We start from the raw sequence: 20,121 nt of genomic DNA on the forward strand, positions 1-20,121 counted from the left end.
GCATAGAGGTATTCATAGTAGTCTCTGAGGGTGTTTTTTTTTTTTTCTGTTTTGGGGGTACCATTGGTAATGTCCCATTTGTCGTTCTGATCGTGTTTCTCTTTTTTTATTAGTCTAGCTAGCAGTCTAATTTCTTTCAAAGAACAAACTCCTGGATTCGTTGACCTTGTGTATGGTTTTTCTTCTCATTTTTCTTCAATTTAGCTCTGATTTTGGTTATTTATTTTGTCTTCTGCTAGCTTTGGGGTTGGTTTGCTCTTTTCTCTCTCTTTTCCTTCTTCTTTTTTTAAAATAGGTTTCATTATGTTTCCAGTGTAGGATTATGACATACCTCCTCATTTCACTGTGAGCCATTCCCTTGACTCTAAGCTAAATGAGTGCACTATTTCTTATAAGAGGGTATCTTTGACAACCTAAAATAACTAGGTTACTATTGCATACAAAATTATAATCTACTCTATAGTATGTTTGTGATAATCATTTATAATGGTAAAACTGTAAAACAAAAGCTGTATTGACAATTGTAGACAAAAATGTGAACTACATAGATATTTTGCTTATGCTGCGTAGTCTACTTTGGCAGTTTGCATCTGGGTGTAAAATCATTCTAAAAAATAGGTAAGACATTTGTGAGGCTGGGAAAATACATTATAAAGAAGGTAGTAAAGATTTTTCTTCTCCTTTTGTGTGTATAAATGTTTTATTATTATTCAAGTAATACGTGAATACATGCTTATTTGTACAAGAATTCAAACCATGTGTAAATATATAAAAAGTGAAAATATTCCTTCAGTTACCTCCTACCACTCTCCCTCCAGGGGAAGCTACTATTAAGAATTTGATTTGTATCCTTTTCCGCCGACATGGTTACACATATTAAGGTAATTAAAAGGGAGAAAAAGTCAGTTTAACAAAGAAGTTAAGCATGCTTTCTTTGAAGCTGGGCTGCCTGGGTTAAAACCCAGACTCTGTTACTTAATGTTGTGTGATATTAGTCATGTTATCTAATGTCTCCGTGCCTGGGTTTCCTCACAGGTAAAATGAGGATACTAAGCACTTCATAGACATGTTATGAGGATGTCTTTAGCATGTGTGAAGTATTTAGAATAGTGCCTGGCATATAGTGCACACAATTCATCATGGAATCATGATGCATATATTGTTTCACAACTTGTATTCTGTACACATAGGGGAAATGTAGTGTAGCCATTAAGAGCATAGATTCTGGTTCTGAATCCAATTATCAGGTGCAAATCCTAGCTCTATCATTTACTAGCTTTATGACTGTCAGGAAGTATATAACCTTCCTTTGTCTTTGTTTCCTCTGTAAAATGGGGGTAGTAGCTTTAGCTCTAAATTAAGTACTATATATAGGACATTTAGAATGACTGACATGTAGTAATTACTCTGTAGATGCTTATTATTATTATGTCATTGAAATCACTCAGTTTATTATTTCATGTTATAGATACATTATAATTAATTTAACAATTTGTAGTTGATGGTCATTTAGATTACTTCTAATTATTCATTGTTACAAAATATTCTGGTATCCATACTTTAACTAAAAATGGAATTACCATTTGACCCATTAGACCCACTGCTGGGTATCTGTCAGAAGAAAAATAAATTGTTATATCAAAAAAACACCTGTACTTGTGTGTTTATCACAGCACTATTCACAATAGAAAAGTCATGGAATCAATCTGACTGTCCATCAGTAAATGATTGGATAAAGAAAATATGGTATATACACACAATAGAATACTACCCAGCCATAAAAAAAAGAGTGAAATCATGTCTTTTGCACAGCATGAATGGTGTTTGAGGCCATTATCCTAAGTGAAATAACTCAGAAAGAGAAAACAAAATACCACACTTTCCCACTTACAAGTGGGAGCTAAATGGGTATAAATGAGCATACGGAGGAAAATAATAGACACTGGAGACTACAGAAGGGGGCAGGTTGGGAGGGGCATGAGGGTTGAAAAATTACCTGTTGGGTACAATGTTCACTTTTCAGGTGATGGGTATGCTAGGAGCCTAAACTCCACCACTGCGCAATATGTCCATGTAACAAACCTGCACATGTACCCCATGAATCTATAAATATTTTTTAAAAATTAAAATAACCTCGTCTCTACCTTAACTTGTATGAAAAAAAGCTAGTGCTATTAACATTTTCCCATTCTCGTTGTCACTGAAAACTTGAATAAACATTTTCAAGATCCTCTTTTGGATCACTACCATACCGTACATGTGATCAATCCATGTCATTTTCTTATTAGTTTGGTTCAGCCGCAGGGTATGAGTGGAAAGCAGAACAATTTGTGTGGTTAAACCTTTATTTTTGAAGAGTAAATGAAATATGAGAACTAAATGAGCCAAACAGGACTTCTTCTGTGTTTGTACTGTTGGAGTCTCAGAAAAACAAATCTTTAGGTATCCTGATATTTGAAAAAGGTAAGTCTAAAATCTTACATATTTTGGTTCTTTTTAAATTTTCTTCACAGAAGCCTTTAAATATGAATATAAGTGCATTTCCTGGAAACAGTTATAACAAACAGTGTTGTCTTATAAGAGGAAAATTGTATCTTGAATCAAGTCTGCTTTTTTCTTTCATGCTTTTATAGTTTTGAGAAAATTGGAGGTGTAAAGATTGCCAGTTGCACTAAAGAGCCACACAAAAGTCTGCAATAAGGTGCTAAGTAAGATTTTAATACAAAAGAAGAGAAGACAAGAAAGTGAGGAGGAGTGGAGGGAGGGAAAGGGAAAGAAAAATAAAAAAAGATTGATAATGAAGTTGACAAACCTATTTACATTTACATTATTTTTTAAATTGACAGATAACATTGTATGTTTTTACTATGTACAACATTTTGGAGTGGTTAAATCTAGCTAATTAACATATGCATTATCTCACATAGCTCTCACCACCGAAATGATAACTATTCATCTACATTATTCAAAAAGTAAAGTGGCTATATTTATGTTTTCAATCAACAAATTTGCAGGAGTCCAAACTGTATATAAATTTCCACATCTTATATACATTCTAAGGTATAGTAATTTACTTCAATCTATGACTCAAATGACATTAATTAAAAAGGATAGTTAAAACCAATTCCTTGACAGCAGCCTTCATTTTAAGTAGACTCTTTGAAGATAGAAAGTTTATCATTTCTAAATAAACCCTTAAAGATAGTTGAATATAATAATTATACATTTGTATGTTTGTACTTCTAACACTTGCATGTGCACCATATAATATTATACTGACAATAATCCTGTGAAGAGTCATTAAATGATGTGCAGTATCATCATTTAATTGCTGAAAAATTTGAGACCGCAAAATGTTAAATAAATTAGCTTATGTTAAAAGTTCATGGCAGAACGGAAACCCAGGTTTCGTTATTCCTGGTCCTATTTCCTAACCTTTGAGCAACATGGCCTCCCTAAATTACTTTTGTTTCACGTAGGAGATAAATCCTTATTCGACATTTTTAATGTACATTGCCTTAATGAGTTATTTTAGATTACAGGAATATACTAGAAACTTACTTTGTAAAACTTGTCTGACAAACTGCTTGGAGAAGCCTTCCTAATTGATCTTCTGTACAAATAAGAGAAATACGCAAAATTTTGCAAACCATTTATATGTAAGAAGACTGAAAAGGAAACTTGGAAAAAGAAGATTTTAGATAGAGAAGAAAATTCACTTTCCTCTGCTAAGATGGAAAATCAAGAAACAGCTAGGAAAGAAAGTGTAACAGAGCAAAATGATGACACAGATCAAATAAAATCTGTGGATAAGACAACTGTAGCAAAATGCAAAGGTATTATCTCTTCCAGGAAATGTGTCAGTTGCGTTGCCCATTTCAAAGAGAGAACAACATGATCAAAGACAACTAGATTTATATAGATCCTGGTTGTGTATGAGTATTTGCCACAATTATCCTGACCTACAGATTGGAGGTGACGACGTGAGGAACATGTGTGATTCAGGCTGCTTTATGGAACACACACATAATGATGTTTTTAATGGTCCCCTTTTGTTTTTAGTTGGTAGGCCACTGGGTCATTCTCCTGTCATTGAGCCTCTAGAGACATTACCTACCTCAAAATTATTGAATGTGGATGAAAGCCAAGAAAAAAGTATGTTGTTTCATAAACAGCCCCTCTCTAATTCTATGCTTAATACTTATATGGAAAGAAAGGTGGACTAGCTCTGCAAACAATTATTGGAAGAAAATCTGACCAGATGCCACTCTGTAACCAATCTTATGGCTTCCAATTTGCTAATGAATAAGGTAAATTACATCAGCTTTCAAATCTCTCAAGAGCAGAACACTGAGTTATGGAAAGCTCAGGAAGCTGCCCTACACTCTACCACTATGTAATCTGTGTAACATTTCTCCTGGGAAGAGTTCTTAATTCAGTACCCCTAACTTATAAATATCGAACCAGACAAGTAGGGAACTTCTGTCACATCTACAGTAGAAAACAAATGCAGGTTGTTTGGACAGACTTAAGAGACTGCGATAACAAGAGTTTTCTCTAGCTTATCATGTCACATCTAGCCTTCTTTGGGGTGTGGTTATTATGGTTTTTGAGAAATGATTTGACCCATGGTACATCTGAATTCTTGTAGGAGACAACTATAGTAACTACGTTTTAGAGTGCAAGTTCTTAATGTGTTGATATTTTAATAGTTGCCGAATTGAACTCTGTATGTTTTTACCTATTTAATTGTCACTGGCACCCCAAATCAATTACCTCAGTGTCGCACAGCTTTATTTACAACAAAAATGGGATGAGGAGTGGATTATTGCTCTAAGATACTGAAGGACCACTAGAAGGTATATCAGAGAGGGACATTTATTTCCCCACAAAAGTGCATTTATACTGACAATCAAAATAGTCTAGGGGAAATTATGATATGTAGTTATGGATATGGATATCTATATCTGGATATCTATATGTGGATATCTATATATCAAGATTGAGTATGGGGACATATAAAAGGAAATACTTTAAACAAAAGTCAAATTTAAATGATGTTTGAAAGAAACATGGAGGGACGACTTAAGGAAAAATGGAAAATTTGTAAGTACCATTTATATTGAAACTTGGTGCTTTGCAACTTTCCTGGAGTGAGCATTAACTGTTTTATATCACTGTTATCTCTGGTTGTTTTTAGAGATGGGAGGAAACAAAACACACAGGTAGAGTGAAGAAAGTAGAGAACCACCATTTAGAAATAAAAAGACTCTCAGCAACTTATTACACATCAGATTATCCTCAATCATGATCCTGGCTTAGAATGAAAGGCAGCAGTTTATTATGGAAATTTTCGGATCTAAATTAAATAAATTAACAAAATATATCTAAAGTAACAGTATAATTTATTGCAGACTTGGAAAGAAGACTCCATACTTTTAATAGAAATAGGAAAATGATCGACATGCACTTCTGTGTTGTAAAATGAAATGGTATTAATTTGTGTTATAGAATTCTTATGATTGCATTATGCATTAATAAGATTTGTGCATTGACAATCATATATTCCCTTCCAATTTTTTCTTGGATCTTTGATTAACTCTTGTAGAATGAGTCACTGTAATGCCCTAATAGCTCGTTCTTTATGATCACACAATACTTAGTTTATTTTCACCCTCTTCAAATGTATATGATCTAATAATAGTAAGTACCCCTGATTTGTCTTCTGTTTTTCTCTTTATTGCTCCCTTCCACACCATCCTCTACCATAACCATACCAATCAATTTTTATCATTCAGACATTTGATTCTGAAGAGACAATGAGTAAGAGTTTAAAGTAACTCGGTATCTTTAGATATTGAAAAAAAGTTGTATGTATATTGTCTGTTATGTTGTTAAATTTCGGCATTTTAATAGGAGAGTTACTAAAATTATGAAATATTAAAGTTAACATTTACAAAAGTGAATTAAATGTCATGGGACAGTATTACTAGTGTGGATTGTTTTCTTAGGTCCAGTAATATGTATTAATACTTTATGAAACCGATATATTCATAAAGTGTTGAAATTACATAGTATCATATACAAAACCACAGTATTTAGTATACATCAAATTTATAAATGTATTTAATTACACTCTCATATTTAAAATTTCCCCCTCTTTATCTGTGTCATCAAAATATTTATCATCTAAAGATACTCACTTATGGTTAAAATGGTTTAAAAATATAATGCAATTCTTAAGTAAGGAAAGATGATGAATTTGATGTTACGTTTTATCCTGACCTCATACCTACCGACTTCAGTGCTTGAATGAAATATGCATATAACGTTGTGATTTAGCATAGTTTGGCCTTAAGTAGTCATTCTTCATTCTGTTTTTCACCATGGGTATTATTTATACGACCATAATGTTCCCTTTCAAAGCATTTTTTGAAATGTATGGAATAATAAATTTCTTTTTGTCTCACATTTGCAGAAGTTGAAAGTATTCGTTTTGTGCTTCTATGAATATACGAAATGTAAATGATTCAGTCGCTGGGGAGGATCATCATGTTCTCCGGTAGGAAAAAAAGTCAAGGAGTTTATGAAAGATGCTGAATACAATGTTGCTCCCTGCTTATATAGATCAGTTTAATTTACATCCCGTCTTTGGATTTCAGGTCACTGTTGTGGGTCCCAAAGTAAATTTGACCAAGTCTCAGGTAGTTTTCTGTCAAGAGTGTCCTTTAAACATCAACACCTATTGAAGAGATACAGTCTATACTGCACTCCTGGAATTTTCAGGCTCATTTGGTCTGATAGGTTAGTCCTCAGAAGAAGCCAGTCTCTCCGAGGTTATTAAGACTGGACCTAACACTGTGATGGTCCATTCAAGGTTGTAAGCAGACTTTCTGGGTCTTACTAAAACTTGTTTTTGGAAATGGAGAAACAAAGTAAATAGTTCCTGCTTTGGGGATGGAAGTATCAAATACCACGAATTTATTTTCCTGTTAAAAAATTAAAGGAATATATTTTAAAAAATATTTTACTTTGAAGAGGTAAATGGCTAACTTAGCATTATTACATAATGTATGCATGGATGCAGGGTGGAGAGGTGACTTGATGAGAATTAGTGTGTAGGATAAACTGGAATAATTGTGTACTTAAAGGAATGATTTTTTTTAGTCAATGCAGAAAGAAATCAACAAATTAATATCAACAGATATCTATTAAATCAAATTAAATGTGGTTTAATGTTTTCATAACTAGTCACTTGCATGGAAATTTAGCCAATCAACTATGTATGTGTGAAAATCCATGAAAAATGAAATATCAATTTGAAAGCAAAATAGTTATCACAGTGTTAAAATTAAGCTAGGTGTCCTTTTATTACTTAGGGGCAATTTGCAGCTTTTGGTCCCCAGTTACATTGTTATGTTCTTTTCCTCAAGGTCTAGTAAATTTGTAAAAATGGCCTTATTATTACATATTGGTTCAGTATTTGTTAGGGTATAAATACACACCATCACTTGGAGTTTTATGAAATAGCCTCTAAATAATTAAATTTAAGATCATATCTGTAAAGTGATGTGAAACAAATTAAGGTATATTGACTGTAACTTAAAAAATACTGAATCATTGTTATGGGAAGCTGTCTTTGAATTGTTCTGCTATTTCTATTTAAAGCTGAGAAACTTGTAGCTTACAGAATTTCTCTATAGTTCTGGTTCTATTTCCCCAAATGAGTGGAGGCAGTTTATTACTAGAAAAATAAATTGTGAAAGACCTTGGTTTTATCTGAAAGTGACCAAAGTCTTTTCCTGAATATACTATTTATCTTTTTTTTTTCTTTTTTTTGAGATGAAGTCTCACTCTGTCTCCCAGGCTGAAGTTAAGTGGTACAGTCTCGGCTCAGTGCAACCTCCACCTCTCGGGTTCAAGCAATTCTCATCTCTCAGCCTCCCGAGTAGCTGGGATTACAGGCACCCGCCACCACGCCTGGCTTGGCTTTTCTTTTCTTTTCTTTTCTTTTTCTTTTTTTTATTTTCTTTCTCTTTTTTTTCTTTTCTTTCTTTCTTTCCTTTTTTAAATTTTTTGGATAGAAGGGGTTTCATCATGTTGGCCAGGCTGGTTTCGAACTCCTGGCTTCAAGTGATCCGCCCACCTCAGCCTCCCAAAGTGCTGGGGTTACAGGCGTTAACCACCACGCCCGGCCTATGTGTGCTAATAATTGTAAACTGAACCCATTTCTGCTAAATAGATTTTGAATAGAATTGAAAAAGTTTAACAACTCAGGATCCCAGGGACTTGTGTGGTTCTACCTCTTTCATTTAAGGGTTCAGCTTTACTTTAGGGAAGTCATGTAATTGTGTAACATCCTCGTAGTCTTCTGCTTAAGAGAAGCTTAGAAATTGATATTATAAGGGTTTTAATGATATGGGACCACCTTGTGTCTGTAGCAGATCTCCAAGGCCAGTTGAAAACCAAAAAGGAGTTCTCAGATCTTTCTGTCTTTCATGTAGAAATATCTTCAGAACACTCCATATATTAAGAAAAATTGATTAACTCTTCATGTATTAAGCAAATATTTACTGAGCACTGTGATAGGTAATAGGAATAAATGGTGAACAAAAATGATGCAATTCCTGTTTTTCACTGAGCTTATAGTCTAGATGATGCAAAAGCAGAGAGCAATAGTAAATCATCGCAATCCAACTTTAGGGATATGAGAAGTACAAGCACGCAGCTCTAGATCATTCCACACTGGTAGTTCTGTCAGCTTGTTCTGTTCATAATCTAGTCTGAATCTTGTATCCAGGACTGCTACTTTGCTGGTGTACACCAGTGTGGCTCTGATGGCCATTAAACATGTTGAACTGTTTCCATAGCATCTGATATGAAGCTGCTGCCCCCAACCCTCCAAATCCTCCCATCATGAGAATCTTGGCAACTCTGGCTCCTCCCTCTGGACCTTTGTATCTTCTCATGATCCAGCATCTACACAGACAAACATGGAGCCTCTAGTACTCAGCTCCAATACTACCTGTGGTACTTCCTGTCCCTATGAGTTGTTAAATATTTTGAGTCTCATTTCTGCTTGTATATACTTCAGTATTGAGATTCCCATTTCAAAATCCTACTCAACATCACTAGTATCCCTAGGCTTGGGCCCTATTTTTTTCATACAGTTTCTAAGTAAATGAAGACCTATTCCAGGACCTCAAACTTTGACTGGACCTTCCTCACTTTTACTCACCTTTCTTGATTCTTTTTGCTTTGTTTTCAATCTTTATTGCTGTGTGCTTCTTTAAGGTCACTTGCTTCTTGATATACTATACAAATGCAGGTTGACATGGAATTATTTATTGCCTGACACCTGTTGACGAAATTAAGTGATCTGAGAGGACCACATTTTGGATGCTGGATATTGATTATCCTGAGCATTTATTCCTGCTTTATATGTCAACTAAAACTTAAAAACTACTGATAGTGCATTGTGCTTCATAAAGAAAGGTATTTCTGTTTCAAACACTGAGGACTTATACTTTAAGGCTCAACTATAAAAAAGTGTCCATGCCCTGAGAAGACCTGTCTATGTGAAGTTTTCTAAATGAGCTTTGCCCATGAACTGAAAATTTTATTACCTATTAAATGGCTATTTAGCAGGGAGCATGCTGCTATTATTCATTGTCATTCAGTGATAATAATAGTTACCATTTGGAGTATTTATTATGTGGTACGCACTCTACTAAGAGCTTTATTCACATTATCTCAATTATTTCAACAACCTTATTATATTATTACCCCTATTTTAGATAGTAGGAAATTAAAATTGAGAAAAGTTAAAAATTTGTCCAAGATTATGCAGCTCATCAGGGTCAGTATTCAAATGAAGTTATTTTGACATCAGAACCTCTGCTATTAACTAGGGTTGCCAGATCTATCAAATAAAAATACAGGATACTCGGTTAAATTTGAATTTCAGATGATCGACAAATTATATTTTAGTATAAAGTATGTCCTCATGCAATATTTGGGACACACTAATACTAAAACATTATTTCATTATTAATCTGAAGTCCAAATTTAACTGGGCATCCTGGCAACCCTACCTTAAAAACTACCGTATACTTTTCCCAGGGTTATTAAAAAAACAGAGAGAATGTGCAAGATAGAGAGGGAGTAGTAGAGCAGAACCTGAAGGCAGTTGGTGGAGAATTGAGGGACCCAACGAAGGAGGTAAAGACCAATAATTCTGGAGGCTATAAATACAAGGTACCATTTATAGAGGCATTACCTTGAAGGAGAGCTTGGGAGAAAGATTTGTCTTCTAGGGACTCTATAGTCTGCCAGAGATTTTTTTCTCCTGTGATAGGTGTGTAGAGACATCCCTGTTTCAATCCTGTTACACAATTGAATCATGTAATGAAACAGGTGGAAAGAGAGCTGAAAGAGCAAAGAATGCATAATGAGAATATTTATGTTTTAATAATGTTGCAACTCAGCCACTCACTAACTGCCTGACAAGACACACTGTTTCTCCCAGCCTCAATCTCCTCATCTGGAAAATGAGGATTAGCAACACTTGCCCCAACTATATCGCAGGAATTTTATGAAAATTAAAGGGAGGTGAGAAGACTTGGTAAGTGGTAAAACATTCTACTAATATAAATCCTTTCGATAAACATCAGCACAATTCTAACAAATTAATTAATCATCATGCTCAAGGTTGGGATGGGGGAAACATTTATTTTTTGCCAACCTAAAAAATACTTTGAATAAATCCCTTCTGATTACTTAATAGGACCATCTGAAAGTACTGCTGGGAGTGACAGACTTGTGTGTTCTACAGGGATAAATGAAGAGAAAGATTTCTCTGGCTGTTTCCAAATGTTTGAGAAACTTTATAGCATTTTGATTTAAAATAAAATTTCTGAACATAAATAAATAAATATTTCTGATAGAGGAGGAAATTTAATCTGGATGATTTCTAATAAGAAATCATATTGTAAACACTGGATGAGAGAAACATAAACTTTTAAGTTTAATTTACAGTACTTGCTATTACGCTAAAGTGTAGAGAGACTGGTGAGAACCTTTGTGAAAGAGTTATGGTAGGTTTCAGCAGCAAAGGCTGTGGCTGTAGTAGTTTATTTTTCTAAGTGAATGTAATATTGGCAAAGATTAGGATATCACGTAAAAGAGAGAGCTGACTCCATACTGTCAAGGAAGCATGAGAGCAGCACTGTATATTTGGTAAAATTTGACTTCTAGCTTCCCCATCCTAGATCCTTTACCTAATAATAATAATAATAGTAATAAAGTTATAAATAACAGAGACTTTATCATTGCAGTAGATAATTCACTACCTTGTAAGGATAATTCACTCACCTTATATGGTGAGGACAAAATGGGTAGTGTACGTCAAGGGTCTCATATGATATTGGAACCCCTTGAAGACTCAATAAATTGTCAGTGTCATTGTTATTTTTATTATAATTATCATTATTCCCATGTTATATATGAAGAAATTGAGGTGTGTTCCATCCTGTGACTTGAGGTACTCAATAATTCAGTTTTTCCATAATCAAAAGCTCATGCCCAGATAAAAGTCATTTCTAATTGAGTGTGACTATGTCAATGTTCTTTCTCCCAGAAAAGTCTGCCTTTATAAACCTAAATTCTCCATGTGTAACAACAGGTTCTGTTCTCTGAAAAGGGCATTCAGGCTTCAGCCAGAAACGGTGTGGGATGAGAATTTGAGTCTCCCATGCTAGTTTCTCAAAATTCCACTACCTATATAACCCTGAATCTTTTTAGGTCTTAAGTCAGCCCTATGGGGGTAACAGTGTTAGTGCCATTCATTAGGCACATTATGACTTGAAGCTCAGGAAGATGGGGGTAGAGGGTATGAAAGCAATAGCAAAAGATCCAATAGAAGCAAAATAAAGGAGGTATTTATCATGAAGATCTTTGGAAGATCTTTGTTTTCTAATCATGGATACTGTAGAGTTCTAGGACATCACAGATATAAAGTCATGTTCTAGAATAAATTTACTCTTAAAAATCCAGGAAACTAAACCTCTCTCTTCTTTCTCTTGCACACACACACACAAACACGAAGTAGCCCACTGCATAAAACAGGCATTGGAAGAGAAAGAGTTCCTCTGATTGAAAGAGGAAGAATAAAGATTCTGCTCCCTCTTATCACATTTAGGCAGCCATTGAGGGGAATCCTTAAATAACAGTTTGAATATTATTGGTCTAATATAACACTCTTATAGATGAAAAAAATGATCCCCAAAGAGAGGGAATGAAATTTCCCAAGGAGTTAGTGAGTGACCAAACTGGCATTGCTGCCTATGTCTTCTAATTCCCAGTCTAGTTTTCTTTTTGCTTTTTAAATTGAAGTACCAGGTGTTTATATGCTAGCAATGTGATGATTTCGTAGACCTATGCTGCTGCTTTATCATTTCGAGAACAGAATATGACTGTGATCGTCAACATCATTATTAGCATCATCACCGGCAGCTGTAAGAAAGTCTATCCTGTGGCATGCATGCCAAAAATGTTTTGCAGGCTTCTGTATAGTGGAAAAGCTTGCTTCCCAATGGTGCCATAAACTGCTGCTCCAGGCCTCCAAGCACCACAGTGACCATTTGTCACATAACCACTGGCAGTCACTCATCATTTCGCATCTCCCATCCCATCCATTATTCTTAATGGATCCGTAGATCCATTAAGAATAAACGTGGAGGTATTTCATATGATGTGATTATTATGTTTTCCATGCCTATATCAAAGCATCTCATGTACACCATAAATATGTACACCTACTAAGTATCCAAAAAATTAAAATTAAAAAATAAAAGAATAAATGTTGTTACACTGTGTATTTTATAAATTTATTCTATTTGGGGAGGGGATAATTTTTTTCAAAGGGAAATAACAACATTGGATGTTATTGGATGTTATCATTTTCCCATTGTTTTAATTTTACTGACTGAGCAGTGGTGATGAAATAATCAAAATGAGCAATTGAGAGTTCATACAATGAATAGGAAAAATACTAAAATGCAGTGACTATAGAATCTCCCTAAGAGGAAAGAAAAGCTATTAAAAATGAATCTGACTGCCATTATTTGTTTGAATAAAGAGTTAAACATTTTCTCTCTTCTCTCCTGCCACTTCAGACCATTAAAACTGCTCTTTAATATATAAATATATATAGGGCATCCATTTCAGCAATGCTAACATCCAAACAAAGAATAACAAAATAAATCTCATTACCTGTTACATTTAGTAATCTAGATGTTCCAGACTATGAGAACTGATAGCTGACTTATACGGAGCAGTGGCCAAGCTAGCCAGTGTGAAGAGCCCTAGACAAATAAAAATCTCAGGAAGGGCTATAAATTTTTATATGGTCTACAGAAAAATAGCATGTTTATAGAGTGATATATTTCTTACAGCTCATTTCTCAACATGGGATCTACTTCAGAAACACATGAGAAACTGAGATAAATTTTATTGGCCTCATCCCTGATCTACTAAACTTGACTTTGAGGTTTGGGCTTGGAAAAGTTATCTGGTTTCTAATACAGACATTTGGTGAAGAACTTCTGACCTAGATTAACTCCTTCACTGTAAAGATAAGGAAATGTAGAGTAAGAAAGAGTAAATGACTTGCTGAAGGTAACTTTTTTTTCCTTTTCACCTGTATCCATGAACAATGAATGTTGGAGCCTGAGGGAAGTAAGTGGTACAGAAGGGTTCCCCATTCGGAGGGAGTTGCATATTCTAAATGAGAAGATAAGATTAGGAAACATTAAACAAGTAGAAAATAATTCAAGACAATTACTTTTTTTCCTGAAGAGGTTGGGGGTCTCGGTGAGGAATTGGGAGACCCAATACTGAAGGACATAGATGGATACAGGGTCATCCACCCTTGCTTTGCAGAATCTCTCATACAGCATTTCATGGGAAAGATTAGACTCTGTTGAAGTGCAATGTGACTTGGAAATGCAGGTGTGATTTTTATGCTTTTTTTAAAATGTATTTTAGGTGCAAGAGTACATGTGCAGGATTGTTATGTAGGTAAACTGGGTGTCATGAGAATTTGGCATACAGATAATTTCATCACTCGTGTAATAAATGTAATAACCAATAGGTAATTTTTTTGTGATCCTCTCTCTCCTCCCACCCACCACCCTCAAGTGGGCCCCAGTGTCTGTTGTTTCTCTCCTAGTATCCATGTGTTCTCATTGTTTAGCTCCCACTTATAAGTGAGAACATGCAGTATTGGTTTTCTTTTTCTGTATTACTTTGCTTAAGATCATGAACTCCAGCTCTATCCATATTGCTGCCAAAGAAATGATCTCATTCTTTTTTATGGCTGCATAGTATTCAGTAGTGTATATGTACCACATTTTCTTAATCTAGTCTACTGTTGATGGATATTTAGGCTGATTTTATGTCTTTGTTATTGTGGAGAGTGATGCAAACATACATGTGCATGTGTCTTTATGATAGAATTATTTATATTCCTTTGGTTATATACCCAGTAATGAGATTGCTGGGTTGAAAGGTAGTTCTGTTTGTAGCTCTTTGAAGAATTGCCACACTGCTTTCCACAATGGATGAACTAATTTACACTTCCACCAACAAAATAAGCGTTCCCTTTTCTCCACAACCTCTTCAACATCTGTTACTTTTTGACTTTTTAATAATAGTCATTCTGACTGGTGTGAGATGGTATCTCATTGTGGCTTTGATTTGTATTTCTCTAATGATTAGTGATATGGAGTAGTTTTTCATATGCTTGTTGGCCGCATATATGTCTTCTTTTGAAAAGTGTCTGGTCATGTCCTTTGCCCACTTGTTAATAGGGTGGTTTGGAGGGTTTTGGTAAATTTGTATAAGTTCCTTACAGTTTCTGCATATTAGACCTTTGTTGGATGCATAGTCTGCAAATATTTCCTGCCACTGTGTAGGTTGTCTGTTTATGCTGTTGATAGTTTCTTTTGCTGTGCAGAAGCTCTTTAATTAAATTACGTTTGTCAATTTTTGTTTTGTTGCAATTGCTTTGGTGTCTTCATCATGAAATCTTTGCCGGGTCCTATATCCAGATTGATGTTTCCTAAGTTATCTCCCAGGATTTTTACAATTTTACGTTTTACATTTAAGTCTTCAATCCATCTTGCATTGATTGTTGTATGTGGTGTAAGGTAGGGGTCTAGTTTCAATCTTCTGCATATGGCTAGCCAATTATCCCAGCACCATTTATTGAATGGGGAGTCCTTTGCTCTTACATTTTTTCACACTTAGAATAAATATTAAAAGTATCCTGTGAAAAGTCTATAAAAGGCTTAACCTGAGCAGGCGAGCCATTTTCTGGCTTCATCTTTAGCATTCATTAGACACAATGCAAAAACTTTTGGATGATCCCCCCAAAATCGCATACTTAATACCCTTAAAACAGATAAGACAAGGAACGTACCTAATTGTACTGGATTTGATCCAAAATGGTGCAAGACTTGTTAAAGAAGCATAATGGAAGAGAAATAAAACTGTGCGCTATTTTTCTACGAGTAAGGCAGTGTTGTCTTCCTTTAGGAAGATGTGACTAGGGCAGAAGAGAAAGAAAAGGATGTTGGAGTCTCATGTGTGGAAAAAACAACTAATTATAGGAATAGTTCCTCAGTTGGAAAGGACAGAAAAACACAGTTCTGAGGAACAGGTACAGAAGCTAGAAAGAAGGCTTCTTTGAGAGAATTTTACAAAGTAATCAAGAAAATAATGATAAAGTTCTGAATAATTATTTTAGATTTCCTGCTCTCCATTTAAACTTAGACTGGCTTGGACCAGTTAGCTTTTTAAGGTTTCTTTTTCAGCTCTATTATTATCAGGGGAGGCAGAAGAGAAAAAAGAACATCAGATGTGAGGTCAGATTAATCAGGCTCACATTATAGATTGCCTATTATCAGAGCTTTTGGGAGTCACTGCCTCATCTGTAAAATCAGGTTACTACTTTTGCTGCTTATACCTCAAAGGAATATTGTGAAAATTATATATGCATATATATTGATAAATATATACTCATATGTAATATATCTGATATATATATAATATATATTTATATATATATATATATATATATATATATATATATATATATTTGTAAACCAACAGTAAAGTCTGTACAGATGTCAAAATATTATTCATGCAGTTTTTTTTTAACTTTCTTTCCCTCCTGCAAATTCCAAAGGTTCTTAAGTTTCCTGTAACTCATTCTAGAGACTGAAGTAAATATAACAATAGTGATGATAGTAACAATAATGTAACATCTATTGAGTGCTTATTATGTGTCAAGCAACATTTGTAGGTGATTTACCAGAAATAACTAATTTAATCCATATGATGGAAAATTATATTTGAGGTTACAATTTTCTTTGTACACCAGAAAACAGATTCTAGGTTGTTGTCTTAGTCTTCTGGGGCTGCTATAATAAAAAAACATAGATGGATGGCTTAAACAACAGACACATATTTTTTCACAGTTGTGGGGGCGAGAAGTCCGAGATCAAGGTGGGAGATTCCGTTCATAGTAGCTTTCAGACTACCACCTTCTCATTGTATCTTCATGTGGTGGAGAGAGCTCTGGTCACCTTCTCTTCTTATAAGGATACTAATCACATAATGAGAACCCTACCCACCTGACCTCATCTAACTCTAATTACTTCCCAAAAGTTCTGCTTCTGAATATATCATATTATTGGGTATAATTATAACATATAAATTTGGGGGAGATACACTCAGTCCTTAACAGTTGGAAATGAAGATGTTAGATTATGCTGTAGTACTGACTAACTTCCAGAGATGTTGTTACTGAAGATACCCCCAAATGTGCTAATCTTCATCAAGCATCCTATTTTCTCATGAGAGTCTCCTATCTTCCAGAGTGTTTATGCAAACGCTCCTACCATAATAGTTCTTTGACTTCCAGTCCATTGATACCTCTGATTTTTCCTTTATGGTAGCCTCCTTCTATTTTCACTTTCCTTCCCATCTATTTCAGATTTCATGAACCATTTATTCTATCTTGAAAAACAGGCACTACTTGTGAAAAGGTGGTCTGTTGTATTCACTTTCTCCTAAATTCCTTTATAACCCACAGCTTTTGTGTAAGCCAGGGAAAGATAAGGGTGTTTGATCTGTGTTTAATGTGTGTCTTAGCCTCTACACTATGCCTGTCTTGTTTCCTGTTACAACTTCCAGGCCTAGCATGGTGTCTGTTACATATTTATCAAATGAATGAATAAATTAATCATACCAGAATTAGGACCAGCTTATAGGCATTCGAGATAGATTTTGGATCATTAAAAAAATATTCGAACAATTGGAACAGTCCAAAATAGAATGGGCTGCATTGTGAATTCTGACTTTTTATGTCACTGAAGATATTCAGGGAGGGCGTAGGTACAGTTAAGGAGAGTGCATGAGACCAGGTGTTTTATGAAGTCTTATCCAGTCCTGGATTCTGTTATCTGGAAATAAAACTTGCACAAGGGACTAGAAGTTCATTCATGAAAGAAGAAAATATGAGTAGTTTTTGATTACACATTTAAATTTGATAGTAAAATTTTAAAATTTGTTCTACTATATTAATAGAATTTATGCAGGAATTCTGACTTTCATAAGCCATTTATTCAAGTGTTCCAAAAGTCATTATTTTTCTATAACCAAATTTCATTTCAACCTTGAGTTTTGAGTCCACCTAGTGGCTGAAATTTGCTATTAATCAATTCTGGGTAAGCTCAAGTAACTTTAAGGTTTCTCAGTTATTTTAGGGCTCAAATTCAGTCTAACAAGAGCTTGTCCTCACCTCATCCTCTTTCCCCAGTGTGGCATAAACATTTCCAGCTGCTCAAATAGTATCACGGCATCTGCAAGGAGGCACTCAGTCATTAATGTCTGTCCATACTGGCATCCGCTAAAGCGTGGAAATCCATCTTTCTTTAGCTAATGTTTCCCCTATGTTAGAACCTGCTGAGATGGCTTCAATTACATATTTTATTTGCCCAAACTACACTTCACCTAATCCCCCACCCTCTGCAGTATTTACTTCTCAAAATAAAAATCACAATCCATCAGGATTTCTCTCTTTTTCCCTCCCTCCCTCTCCCATCCCCTCTCTTGTTGTACTTCATCATTTTTTGGTAGTATGAGAAAATATAACTACCCCTTTATCATGCTGTGCCATGTGAAGTTCCCTCCATCCCTGTTAACATGTTGATGCAGGGAAGCTACTGTCTTCCAGGATTCTAAGTCTAAAGAAGGACGTATGCACCCTCATTTTTCAGATATTCTGTTCTCAGAGCCCTTTCTAAGAAACCATAGCTGGAATAAGACTGTATTATTGTCTGTGATGCTTCACCTCCCTAGTCTAGTCTATGAACCTCATAGGCGGAAATACGCTCCTTATGCCAGCTTCTCAACATTTTTTTTTGAGACAGGGTCTCACTCTGTTGCCCAGGCTGGAGTGCAGTGGCACGGGGTGATCACGGCTCACTGCAGCGTCAACCTCCCTGGCACAGGTGATTCTCTCACCTCAGCCTCCTGCGTAGCTGGGACTACAGGCATGTGCCACCACATTGGGCTAATTAAAAAAAAAAATTTTGTAGACAGGGGTTTTCACCGTGTTGCCCAGGCTGGTCTGTAACTCTTGGGCTCAAGGGATCCTCCCTCCTCTGCCCCTCAAAGTGCTGGGATTATAGGCATGAGCCACTGGGCACAGCCAAGACTATTATTTATAGTATAATTTTGGCTACTGATGCCCAGAGTATTTTTTAATAACAGATTTATAATTCACGCACCATAAATTACATCTGTTCCACTTTAAAATGTACAATGTTTGTTTGTACATTTTTGTTTCATTTGTTCTTAGTATGGTCACAAAGTTGTGCAATCATCAGCACTATCTAATTTCAGAACATTTTTGTTACCCCGAAAATAAACTGCATGCTCATTAACAGGCAGTTCCTATTACTCTCTCCTCCAAGTTCTTGGCAACTACTAATCTACTTTCTGTTTCTGTGAATTTGTCTTTGCTGGACACTTGATATAAATTGAATCATGAAATAAATGGCCATTTGTGACTGGCTTCTTTCATGTAGCATAATGCTTTCAAGTTTCATCCATGTTGTAGCATGTTATAAGTACTTCATTCTTTTTATGGCTGAAAAATACTTCGTTGTGTGAATATACAAAATTTTGTTTACCCATGTATTGGTTGATGAGCATTTTGATTTCTAACAGTTTTTTTGTTATTATAAATAATATAGTTATGAAGATCTGTGTAAAAGTTTTTGTGTGGGTATATGTTTTCATTTATCTTGGTTATATATATAAAAGCGGAAAGGCTGGGTTCTATGGTAACTGCTGTGTTTAACTTTTTGAGGAAATGCCAAATTGGTTTTCTGAGAATTCCACCATATTCCGTTCCAATCAGCAATGTTTGAGCATTCTAATTTTTCCACTCTATCATCATTTGTTATTGTCCATTTTTTAATCATAGCCATTCTAGTCAGTCTGAAGTGACATCTCATGGTATTTTGATTTGCATTTCCCTGATGACTAATGATGTGGAGCATTTTTTCATGTGTTTGTTAGCCTTCTGTATATCTTTCCTAGAAAAATATCTAAAAATTTTTTTCTTACTTAAAAATTGAATTTTTTGCCTTTTTGTGGTTGAGTAGTAATAGTTCTTCACATATTCTGGATACTATACCTTTATCAGTTATATAATTTCTAAATATTTTCTCCCATTCTATGGATTATATTTTCACTGTCTTGATCATGTCCTTTTACACACAAAATTATTTAATTTTGGAGTTCGATGCATATATTTTTTCTTCGGTTACTTGTGCTTTGTCATGTCTAACAAGGCTTTGCCAAACCCAATATAACAAAGTTTGCACTTATGTTTTCTTCTGAGTGTTTTATCATTTTAATGCCTATATTTAGGTCTATGATTCATTTTGAGTAAATTTTTGTTTATGATATGAAGTAGGAGTCCAACTTGTTGTTTTGCATGAGAATATCTAGTTGTTAGGGTACTATTTGCTGAAAAGACTATTC

The sequence above is a fragment of the Hylobates moloch genome, unplaced genomic scaffold (genome assembly GCF_009828535.3).
Source record: "Hylobates moloch isolate HMO894 unplaced genomic scaffold, HMol_V3 SCAFFOLD_7, whole genome shotgun sequence".
Classification (NCBI taxonomy): domain Eukaryota; kingdom Metazoa; phylum Chordata; class Mammalia; order Primates; family Hylobatidae; genus Hylobates; species Hylobates moloch.